Source organism: Acomys russatus, unplaced genomic scaffold, assembly GCF_903995435.1.
Source record: "Acomys russatus unplaced genomic scaffold, mAcoRus1.1, whole genome shotgun sequence".
NCBI lineage: Eukaryota > Metazoa > Chordata > Mammalia > Rodentia > Muridae > Acomys > Acomys russatus.
In genome coordinates, this window is record NW_026131615.1 from 3,021 (window position 1) to 15,073 (window position 12,053).

General features: G+C 39.1%; 1 pseudogene; it reads right to left on the reverse strand.

Moving 5' to 3' along the window:
* Window positions 1–2,276: 2,276 nt before the first annotated feature.
* LOC127186325 (ubiquitin-conjugating enzyme E2 D3-like) lies at window positions 2,277–2,718 on the reverse strand (annotated as a pseudogene).
* Between the last annotated feature and the right edge of the window lie 9,335 nt (window positions 2,719–12,053).

Here is a 12,053-nt window from a genome sequence, read left to right on the forward strand (position 1 = left end):
TTCACCTGAATGCCATCGTTGTCAAACTTGAGAATGTCAGAGGATATCAAGGATGCAAGGCTTTGCATTTGAGCTCTGCTCCACAAAACAAACAAATGCCGAGTTTTCATGTTGACTGGAATGTTTTCTGAGTAAGGCAGTCAATGGAATAAGCTACATAGTACACTCATGACCAATTCCTTTTGCCTTTATGTTGGGTTTTGTCACTGGCTTTCAACTTGTGTGCCATGCCAGAACTCAAAATACATCATTTGACGATTTTTGCCAAGGAGACATGCCATGGAAGAGCTTACTTTGATGCCTAATTTCAAAACATCATAGATTTATTTGTGAATCTCCTACAGGAGATGCTGTGTGTGTGGATTTAATTATGTAACGTTAATCCAAATTCTGGAGAACCTCAGAATTGTCCTCTGGGTAACACACCCCTCATTGTGGATGTGCGCCAACTCACCTCCCCCCTCTGCTGACTCTGCATTCAAGCTGCATGTGCTGTTCTGTGGTTCATTAGATGCCTGAATCTGGCCTTGGTCTGCACTCATCTACTAACAAACCCTGTAATCAGTTTAAGACTGATATTCTGCAGTTACACTACCTGTTATGAATAGTACTCATTTATACACAATTGCAAATTATGCTTTCCTAACCCAGACAGATGTTTAGCCTTCCAAAACTTCATAAATTCTACACCTGTGTCTAAAAGATTAATGGCCGAACTGTGCTTTGGGAAACTGACAATAGGCTCATATTAGGTATTGGCTTTTCCTTAAGCATTTGGTATCTTGTTGAGGTGTTTGACAGTAAGCACAGTACTCAGTTACTGTTACATGTAGTTTACTGGTTGGTCACCCATTGGCAAGTAGACGCACATGACACTTGCATAGGTATTAAACTTGTAGACACACAATATTTATAATGTGAATTTTGTAGTATTGTGAAATTACTCTTAATTTACAGTAAATCTTGTGGCATAAAGTCTAGAAGTTAATAAATGGTTGTATTCATTTTTTTTTCAATAGCATTAAGCAACACCATATTTAGAAAGTGGTTGTGTGCTCATGGGCTAAAGTCCTTTGGTAAGTACATCTCTTATTTAAAAGAAGTCTGGTTTGAGCACAGAGCTGTGTAATGGGTTTAGAATAAGATCTGAGCTGAATATTCTTGCCTTTTAATTCAGTTCCATTCTTCCTACCTATGGCTTAAACAAGTTTCCTAAACCATGAGGCAAGAGTAGCATTGGCTAATGTGTGTGCTGCAGGGTGGTTGCTGTAGGAGGAAGCCCATAAACACTGCTTGCCAGAATGCCTTTCCATGCACACTATGAGGATGGTGAGATTATTGTATTACAGAATTATACATAATAAATTCTCAGCCACTCAAGAGAGTTTTCATTACTTACTGAGTTTTCTACTGATAGATCAAACTGTTCCATGATTTTTTTTTTTTTTTTTTGGTTTTTGCAACTTTTTTGAAGAAAAATAAATCATTTTCAGGAGAGCTATTAGTTGATCACTCATCCACTGACAAATCACATCATTTATCCAATGCTATATTAAACAGTATTGGAAGATAGATTAGCTAATTGCTCCAGTCTCCTAAGAATTTAAATGAAAATTACAAAGTGTTTTGAGACCCTTGTTTGAAACACAAAGGGTGTTTGACGTACAATTTCCACTCTCTGTAGAACAAGAACAGGTCACTCCTCTATTGACATGCATAAAATACATCACATTTTCTGTTCTGCTGATGCTCTGATTCAATACCAGTCCTCCAGCCACATCAATTATGAGCAAAAGTATATCACATAACTGCAAATCTCTAACAGTGGAAGGCTTAACTGAGAATGGATGCTGCCAGAAGGATGCTGCTCCTTTGATGTGACAGCTGAGTAGCTCCCTCCCCTCGGATGGCTACTGCAGCATGTGAGAGCATTGAGGATTGGTTTTGTCTCATAACCAAACTAGAGTGAAGACATTGGCCACATAATACAGATGCTCCAGATTAAAAAAAATATATATTTTCTGAATCTTGGGCAACTGTTCTCTTGTAACTACCTTACAGATTCTAAAAGCAGCTGTTGTCCAACGCTGGAAGAACTTCAGTGTTTTCCGATGAGCATGTGAATGAATGGAAGGAGGTAAACAGCAACAACAGAAACAAAAATGTAGAAAGATGAGCTTCGATAGGGGAGCTTCCGGATAAGAAGATCAAAAAAGGAACAGTAATTTAAAGTTTATTCCCGCTATGATGCAGGGTATTCTGACTTTAAGGAGGCATCACATGGCATGCTTCTGAGTCCATTCCTGAAATATTCTGTTGTGCTCATCTCTGTTTTATAGATCTGTGAAATCTCTGGCACTAGGGGATCATCTGGGTTTGGCTCACATAGCAGTGAATAAATGGATTTTTTTTTTAAACTTTAGAAATAATTAAAGCAAGAGACCACTGTGATCTTAGATTATCAAGACAAATGCTGACATTACTGTTAATATCTGGATGATAAATTTTTGTAAAAGCAATTTTAGGTGCTTTGAAGGGGTAGTCTGTAGGAAAATGAATTGTCAAAAGAATACACCACTTTGATCTTGGCTGTCATTAGGTCCTATAATTGTGGCTTGCCAATGAAATATGTTATCTCTAGCTGCGCCTGCAGAACATTTTGCTGGAGGGTCAAGGGGCCAAGTCACTAAGTTCCTTACTAGTCCATTTCAGCGCCATAGTCTGTCCTTTTTGCCCGGCTCCTCACTGTCTCGATGTGTACTCAAGTTCCAAAGGAAACTCTTGATTATCCAGGTGGAGCAAGGACTGTCCCTTCTTCTCACACCAGCTCTGCCAGGCACTGACCCTTGGTATGGAGGTGGCAGATATTGAGAAACTTATGGCTGGCTCTGCTCGTGACTTTTAAATGCCGCCATCTGTAGTAACTAAGGCATTTGTGAGCAGGTCATATCATTTGCTTGCAGCATACACAGGAAAGCCTCTTGGCTGATTCATGCAAGGTTTTGAGAGGTAAATTACAGAATCTTCTGGGAAAGGGTTGCAGCTGGAATTGAATAGAAGATGACTTTATTGCTACTGTATAGTTTTGAAAGAAATTGCACCTCAATATGACTTTTTCACTAGATGTGACTTCTAAAGCATGCTAGGTAGAGCGCACTTGCTGTGGTGTTTATCAAACTACTCTTGAATGATTCCATATTTTTATAGCTTTGTCATTCAATATGTGCATTAGGTGTTTTAAACCATAGCCCTGTAAGTATCTTATTGCCATAAACAATAGATCATTAAAAAAAAAAAAAAAAACAGGGAATAGGACAGTGGGTGATATTCCTATTGGAAATTCTGATGACCTAAGAACTTGAAGTAACTATAGATGACCAAGAAAATGAATGCTCTACTTCTGCCTGCCTGCTTGCTATATTTGACACATGGTATAGCCCCAAGCTGCCTTTGAACTCTCTGTGTGGTTTAGGCGTCTTTGAACTTGTAGTCCATGTGCTAGGATTATAGGCGTGAGCTACAATGTCTGACATTCTTTGTGTTTTAAAATGGCCCTGAGTTTTTACAAGTCCACCCTTCCAGCAAAAAAGTCTGACTCAGCCAAACACTGTCTTTTTTTTAATAACAGAGAGAAAAGAAAATGCAATTTTAACCAAGACTGACAGGCTTAGTTTAATTTGTTCCATCATCGCCAGCTTCTGGGTATCTTATTTAGCAAGATGACAGCAAAACAAAAATTTTAAACCTCTTTCAGGTTTTTATCATACATTTGGAAAAACATGGAAGGTTTTTATGTAAAACCTGTCTCATCATGAAATACTGAAAATTCAAACTCTCCTGCCATCATGAGGAGTATACAAGGCATACATTTAAAATAGGGCATGACATGGGCTGGAGAGATGGCTCAGCAGTTAAGAGCGCGTGCTGCTCTTGCAGAGGGTCTGCCTTCTGTTCCCAGCACCCATGTGGTGGCTTACAAGCATCTGGAATTCCAGGTCCACAGGATCTGATGCCTTCTTCTGACCTCTTCTTATATACACTTACACAGGAAAATCACTCACACTCAGAGAATAAATGAGTAAAACATATAAAATAAACAATTCATTTTACACATGAATGATTATAACATCTGCTAAAGCATGTTAGCACATGTTGCAGTGACATAAAAGGAAAACAAGAGCAGAGTTGTCTAATTAAGGCTAGGAACAAACTAAGATAAGAAAATGGTGTGCTGAGAGACATTGTGAAGGAAAAGCAAGCAAACAAAACAAAACATCATTTTCAGGTTTAAAACTCTAAAGCCAAATGTCACCAGAGAGCCATGATGGGATGTCAACATTCTGGTGAGACAGGAAAAAGGCCAGGTTCTTTTTCACTTACGAAAAGCAGTAATAGACCCAAAAATGGCAAACAGACAAGGGCTAATTGCCAAGACAATGGAAGAGATGAAGATACATTTTTATTTTATATTAATAATATCAAGAGAAGATTTAATTTTAAAAATCTTAAATTTGTTGGAATTTAAAAAAACCTTTCAAAATCAGTAGACAAAAAAAAAAAAAAAAAAAAAAAAAAAAATGGTTACAATGAGCCATATAATGGACCAGTTAAAGAAAAAAAGACAAATGAGGGAATATTTAGAAGAAAAAAATTGTGCTACATCACAATAAATATGTGGGCTGGCAGTAGCCCTGAAAGGACAACTTGTCAAAATGGTTAGAAAAGAAAAGATAAGAGCCAAGGAAAGGAACTATTACATCTGCTGTCACCGACCATGGTGGAGAAACACAAAGTGCGAGGAAGCCACTATTAGGTAAACCAGAGGTGATCAACAATGAAACACCTATAGGAATTCCCAGCAAAGTGCCCAAAATATACAGACAAGACTAATTTTAGAAACAGTAAGAAAATTTACCTTAGAGACAAAAAGCACCTGGACTCAAAGCAGAAAACACAGATGTTAATTTAAAATGTAAATTTTAAAAACTGGTCTACATATCAGAAGAATCAAATTATAACTAGATATCAACATATTAGCTGTGGGTGATGGAATGAATAAGATAAACTCTTGTATAAAATTTGATAACTTGCTTAAAGAAGACTGCCTTATGTTCATATGTCTACATATTTAAACAAAACCAACCCCATAGGAACCCACAGGAAGCAATCACAGCAGATGACACAATCTCCATCATGGACAATAAAAGTAGGCTTGTTTTTTTTTTTTTTTTTTTGGTGACATGAAAATATCCATTGAATATATAAGCCTCCCTAGAAAACACTAATTGGTCAAGTGATACAGTCTGAAAAACACTTGTGATAAAGTGAGGGCCCTAGGACGGAGTGAACCGTTACTACAGGCTAACCTGGGTGGCTACCAACCCTGTTCAATAAATGAACTCATGGAATGGTCTCTCTCAAACAAGGAAGTTCAGGTGTCTGTCACATCCCTAAACCACTCTTTATAGTTGCCAAACTTTTCTGAGCTAAGAACAATGTCCTACAGATGGGTACTGTTGTGAGCTCCCGGCCTTATTGACACACACAGGGAACAGTATACAACAACAGTATACAACAGCTGCTCCTACTAAGGCTAATTTTAGCTGCAAGGATGACTGATCTAAACATGAAAAGGCATGCAGAGGCAGGCCATTTAACCCTGTGTGCCCTGGCAAGCTTTCAGCCTTTTTGCCCTTCCTTCCACTGCTGTTGTGTCATTTGTGTGGTTTCTTCACCACCAAAGATGACTATACCAACTTTAGAGAGAGGATGATTTCCTAGACATGAGCAGAGGAAGAGTGGAGGACCAAGGGGGTTAGAAACAGGATTTCACTGTCTCTCTAGCTGGCCTGGAAATCTCTTTGTAGGCCAGGCTAGCCTGGAATTCACAGAGCTCTCTCTTCCTCCTGACCACTGCGATTAAAGGCATGCACAACTATGCCTGGCAGTTCAAATGCTTTTGAGACAGAGGCAGGAGGAACTCTCTGAATTCAAAGCCAGCCTGCTTTACATAGAGAGTTCCAAGCTCACTGGACCTACACTGTAAAACCCTGTCTCAAAACCAGGTTTTAGGATCATTGAAGATATTAGATATTTTGCTTATTTATTTTCATACCGTATAGATAAGAGACATATAAATATTTACATGACTGAACCTATAACATAGCACAATACGACACACACATGTGTTTAGTACTAAGATATTAATTACCACATTTATGAAGTAAAAAGCATAAAGCAGCAACTTCATGTGCTCTCATCTAACAAATGCAAACACTTTCACAGACCTCAGTATCTCAGCTGTGACTTTCGATGAGTGATGGGATCGTTATTTAAACTGTCTCATTAAATGCTAGTACAGGAACAAAATGAGTGTTCTGTACACACGCCTTGCATACAGTGTTTCCCTGACTTCCTGACTCCTGAGGGATAGGCATTTTGTGTGTGTTAACTGTATTCTTGGTACAGGAAGAACTAAATGCAACGTTAAGTTAAGGATGGAAAAAATATTTATATTATGAACTGGAAACTTTTAGGCCGCAAATGAGGATGTATATGAAATTCTCCATGTAATTATTTGCCACATCATCTGGGAGGGTTAAATTAGTTTCATGCCTATATTGCTTAGTCGAGGCAAGTATTTTTTTTCTAATGTGTTCAGTATGAGGAGTGTGTGTTCAGGTGTTAGGAGATGTTGTGTCTACTTTCTGATTAGCTTTTTAAATGTCCAGTTCAATTTCAAAAGTATAAATATATGAAAAGTGGTGTTTACTCCAGAGATACGTGAAGACATATGCCTTGAGGGAAAACATGCCTGTCTCATGTTGGATTTAGTGCTGCCTGCTTTTTCACTCCCAAATAATGGGCAATGACATCACATTGTAACATTTTACCAATTCATTATCTAAACTTCCCAAGTTTCTAAAGTGGAGTCCTTGGCAATCAGGCTGGTGGGCTGCCTGGGAGACAGCCCAACAGCCCTGACTTGAGATATTTTCTTCTCTCCCGCAAAGAAGTCCAGTAAAAAACAATCACCAACGGAGATGGCTGTAGTGCAACATGAGCCTGAGATGCACATTTGCTGGGAGATTCTATTAGTGTCTCTACTGAGGGAAGGCAAGGAGAAGCAATGAAGTGTTAATAATTTGCCTACAATGGGTTTTGTTCAAATGTTTGGATAAGCTGACAGGAATTAATTCTGCAAAATCCTCTCAAATGATTTTGCTGATGTTAACTCATTGATCCAGCAGCGCTTCTTGGCGTCCTCTTCAGTGCACAAATGCTGGCTTTGGGTACATAATAGTGAATGGGACGAACATTTTGTGTCTTCTCTGCCCTTAGAAGTTGGCAGATATTTTTGATGGACAATCTAATTTATTTCAAGCACTCTTAAGGGATAATCCACAATGAATGAACTTATGTACTGTTTGCTGTAGTTTTCCCCTCTTTATGTGGATAGATGACATTGGATAGTATGTCATGTGTTGGCTTATGGATCACACTGGCTTTCATGGATCTATACTCTCTGTCCTTCTTTTACAGATTTAAGGCAAAAGTCTGGGAATAGTATATATTTCTTAAATATTTTTATTAATTTCCACGAATTTTAGATAATGTATTTGAACACAGGCACCTCCATCCCAACTCCTTACCACCTTCGCAATCCTCCCAACATTTCCTACCCAACTTTGAAATTACTTTCTCCTCCTTCTTTCTTTTCCTTCCTTCTGTTTTCTTTCTTCTTCCTTTCTCCATCAAGTGCAGTTTGTGTTGCCAAGGTAACCTCGGAACTGAGGCCTGTTCTGTTGACTACATTACCTGGGATCCCACCATTCAAAAAAACAAATGGAAACAAAAGCTCTGAGTCTCCCTCTCCCAGGAACCATCAAATGCTAAATAGCTCAGATCAAAACTATAACTGTGTATTCACTTTTGTTAAACACTATACACCTCCAGCTGTCCAGTGAACAAAGTAATTAATCCTTAGTAAGGTTAGAAACTGTAAATTGTATGTAAAGACACAGATCTTGAATATGAACTTAGCCTGTGAGAGAGGCAGAGCAGAGGGTCAGTAGAATACACTAATGAGCACTGAATGATATTTGGAACCCTAGTATTTTGTTGCCTGATGTCATACATGATTTTCACATTTTGAAATACAGAACCCTGTGTACTTGATTATAATGGTGACTGGCTACACAGAGCTTATGTACCCAAAGAGGCCTTGGTTACTACCACTTCAGTGTTTATCTCGGTCAGAAACAAGTGACTTAAGAGCAGTGACTAAAGTAAACATTCAAACTTGGACTCCTGATAGGGTGTGAAAAAAAATCCTTTTAAAGAATTTGAAATATATAGGCTGGCAAAATTTGACATAATTCAAGGCTCATCGTTTCCTACGATATGGTCATATTGAAACGTGTTTAGGTAAGGAGTATGCGTTCCCGAGAAAAAAAGGTCAAGAGTCTCAGAACATAAGACAAAGCAGACAGCATGCTTCAAGAGTAGTCTGAAGGACTGACGATGGCTGTGGGTCATTAGTCCCACTAGTGTTTATTTAATATTGGGCTACGAAGAGATCGCAGAATATATCCAGCCTGAACAAAAATTATACAATAAACCCTAAATAGTCTATACTTTGGAAGAACATATCTTTCCACATTTGTACCCTTTCCCCTGGATCTGCATAAGGAAGTCTGAGAACTATGTCCCCAACAGGCCGTGTACCAGCTCCCAAGCCATTTCAAGCACCGATGGTTGATTTGATCCCATCCCTGGATTTAAAGAAAGGAGTGTTCATTTCATGATCAAGTGGCCTACAAAGTTGTTATTTAAATGAATGCTTCTTTGATGTGTGGTAATTCTTTTAGTACACACCAGGGTCCCTATTTCCTGGCTTTTTCATGCACCTCTCCTTCTGACATTTCCATTAAAGTATATTAAAAATGTGTTGACTGATTAACATGGCCCTTTAAAAGCCCCACTAAAAGCCATATTCATGAATCAAAGTCAGCGGGCACCACTCGTAATTAACTTGACACAATTCAGCCTTCCAAGCTAATCATCTCTTGGCTGCTTTGTGTAATTGCTGTCGATTCAGATACACAAAACAACTGGAGTCCGCTAAAGGGGAGAGGGGGCCCCGAAGCCAGGGAGTAAGCCAACATCTTCAGCTGGGAACATATTCTGATTAAAATCCTACTGCATGGGGCAACAGAAACAGTCAAAGCATTGATCTTAGAGTCTCACATTTAGTTACACAAAAGCAGTCCATCTAAGGTCATATTGCTGGTAGGGGTTGAATGTGAGCTCAGTATAATAAATTGACCAGGGCTTGCCATAGGAAGAAGAGGAGACTGTTTACACTACACGGCATTGGGGCTAAGGAGCTCAGGCTCCACAGTGAGATGTGTTCAAGTGCCAGCCTCTCACTGTGTACACTTTTGAAGAAGCTACTTAACTCCTTTAAGATCAGTTCTTATTAGTAGAAAAGAGAGAAATGACCTACTCGTCATCTAAGATGTAAGGTCAAAAGAATGGCTACAGTGAATTGCTTGGAACGTGATAGAATCTAAATAACAATGACATACTATGAACATGTCAATATCATTACTATCTATCACTATCAAGTAGGAAAATCAATATAACTCAAGGGCAGCTAGATAGCTCAGTGGGTAAATCATGTGCTTCTAGGATTAATATCCTTCCTGAGTTCACACACTATAACCCACATGTTAGAAGCGGGGAAAGCAGCACCCTATCCCCTACCCCACCAATACACTCACCTCAGTTGTTCTCTGACCTTCACATGAGCACAGTGGCACAAGGGCACCCACTTGTGCATGCTTAAAAACACTAAATAAAACATTTAAAAACAATGTAGCAACTTACTAAGAAAGACAAGATGCATTGCTCCTAAGATCCAGAAGTGAGGAAGCACCACACTAGTTAGAAACTTTGAAGGAGGAAAAGTTGATTTTATAGATAGTTTTGCAAAGAACATCTTTGAACAATTCATCAACTAAGTTGAGACTGTTTGTTTTAATTAATCAATTTGTTCGTTTTGTGTGTGTGTGTTGTGTGTCTGTGGTTTGTGTGTGTGTGTGTGTGTGTGTGTGTGTGTGTGTGTGTATTTTGAGACAAAGTCTTCTATAGCTCAGGCCTCTGGTTTTCTAAATAGTGGAGGGTGACCTTGAACCCCTGACCCTCTTGTCTCTATCTCAGAGACGCTAGGATTGTAAGTACACATGTCTGTGGCTAGCAGTTGAGTCTATTTTAGGTAAAGTGTATGAGCACAGTTATGCAACAACAACAACAACAAAACCAAAAATCATATTGCTGAATGGTAAAGAAAAATCATTTTATTAGGTATAAGATTTTGACAGAGTAAAAGAAGATAAACTATATAAGAAGTTTGGATAAATATTATGGATTGACTCTATTAAATGAATCATGATATTCTAAAAAGACCCTATCCCATAAGGAAAGGATGACAGAGTAAAATACTTAATGTGATCTCTGACCTCCACATGTATACCTATACACAAATTGCACACAGATGTATCACACATACACACACACACACATAAACACACACACACACACACACACACACACACACACACACACACACCTCTAACAACAGAGATTACCATAGTAACCCACATCCCAGCATTTGGATTCACTTTTCTATGAAATCCAGTAAATATCTTTTGAATAATTAGAGCCATTTATTAACATTCAAAGATGAAAACTGGGTAAGTTTTACCGATGTTATTTAATCTATAAGTGGACAAGAATGGTGTTCTACAGATGGGTACCGATGTGAGCTCCCAGCCTCAGTACATGCAGTGAAGAGTGTAGGGCAGCTGGATGGGGCTTAACAACATATAATTCTTGCTGCCAATTAAGGTTAATTTTAGCTGCAAGGACAAAAAAAAAAGTCTGATGACAGTGATTGGAACGTGAAAAGGTGTGCAGAGGCACGCCATTTAACTCTGTGTGCCTATGAGAGCGGTAAGCCCCTCTGCTCATCTCCTGCTGTTGGGTCATTTCTGTGGTTTCCTTACCACCAGATGACTACACCAACTTCAGACAGAAGCCTATTTCCTAGACATGAGCAGAGGAAGAGTAGATAACCAAGGGGCAAACCAAGTAGGGTGTTCAGGCTCTCTGTGGAGCTTTCTTGGAAGGACCATCTAATAGCTTCCAGCCTTGTGTCAGTAGTCAGAAGGGGTTGTTAAGACCTTTAACGTTTTTTTTTTTTGTTTTTGTTTTTGTTTTTTTTAACCCCATAACCAGCCAAACAAGATGATACACAAATCACACTTTTGACAAAACTGAGGGCAACTTGACTTTGCATGACAATTTAAGGTGAAGTTGTCTGTGATGATCAGTCCAGGGTGCAGGTACTGGTAGAGCGCACAGTCGTGTCTCAGACACATCTAGCTAACTCCGCTGAACAGAATACAACCAGTCTATAGGTTGACTTGATGGAAACGTATTCGGGCTCATTGCTGGAACTCTCCCATCCCTCATTTTTCCTTAGAGCAATGCTGTGGGGGTCATTCTTGCTGAGTAATGCGTGCTGCTTACTGTCTTTGGGGGCAGAGACGGAGAATATAAATCATGATCTAATGGCACTGTAGATATCTGCCTCAGAAAGATGGAGCAAGGAAAGCTGGCCTCTTACCCTCAGCACCTTCACAGGAGAAGGGGACGGAAAAGACAGGAACACTGTGAGCCAGCGCCTCTATCTTCTAAATAGGCCACAATTCTAAACACCCGGAGACAAATGCAATCAGTGTTAGAGTAGAAAGCCAGGTGTGCTTTGAAGTGGTAATGATATGACCAATGTTAAAACACAGCTGTCTCTTCAAAGGGAACGAGAGATGGTTTATTCTGGAGCCCGATATAAGTAACCATGGCCTAGGAACATGGATACTGGTTATCTAAAAAAAAAAAAAATCATGTTCCAGTGTTTTATGAAGTTCTTATAATAACAAAAAGTCATAAGGCCTACAATGTTAATATGGGCAACACAGAGATAGCCC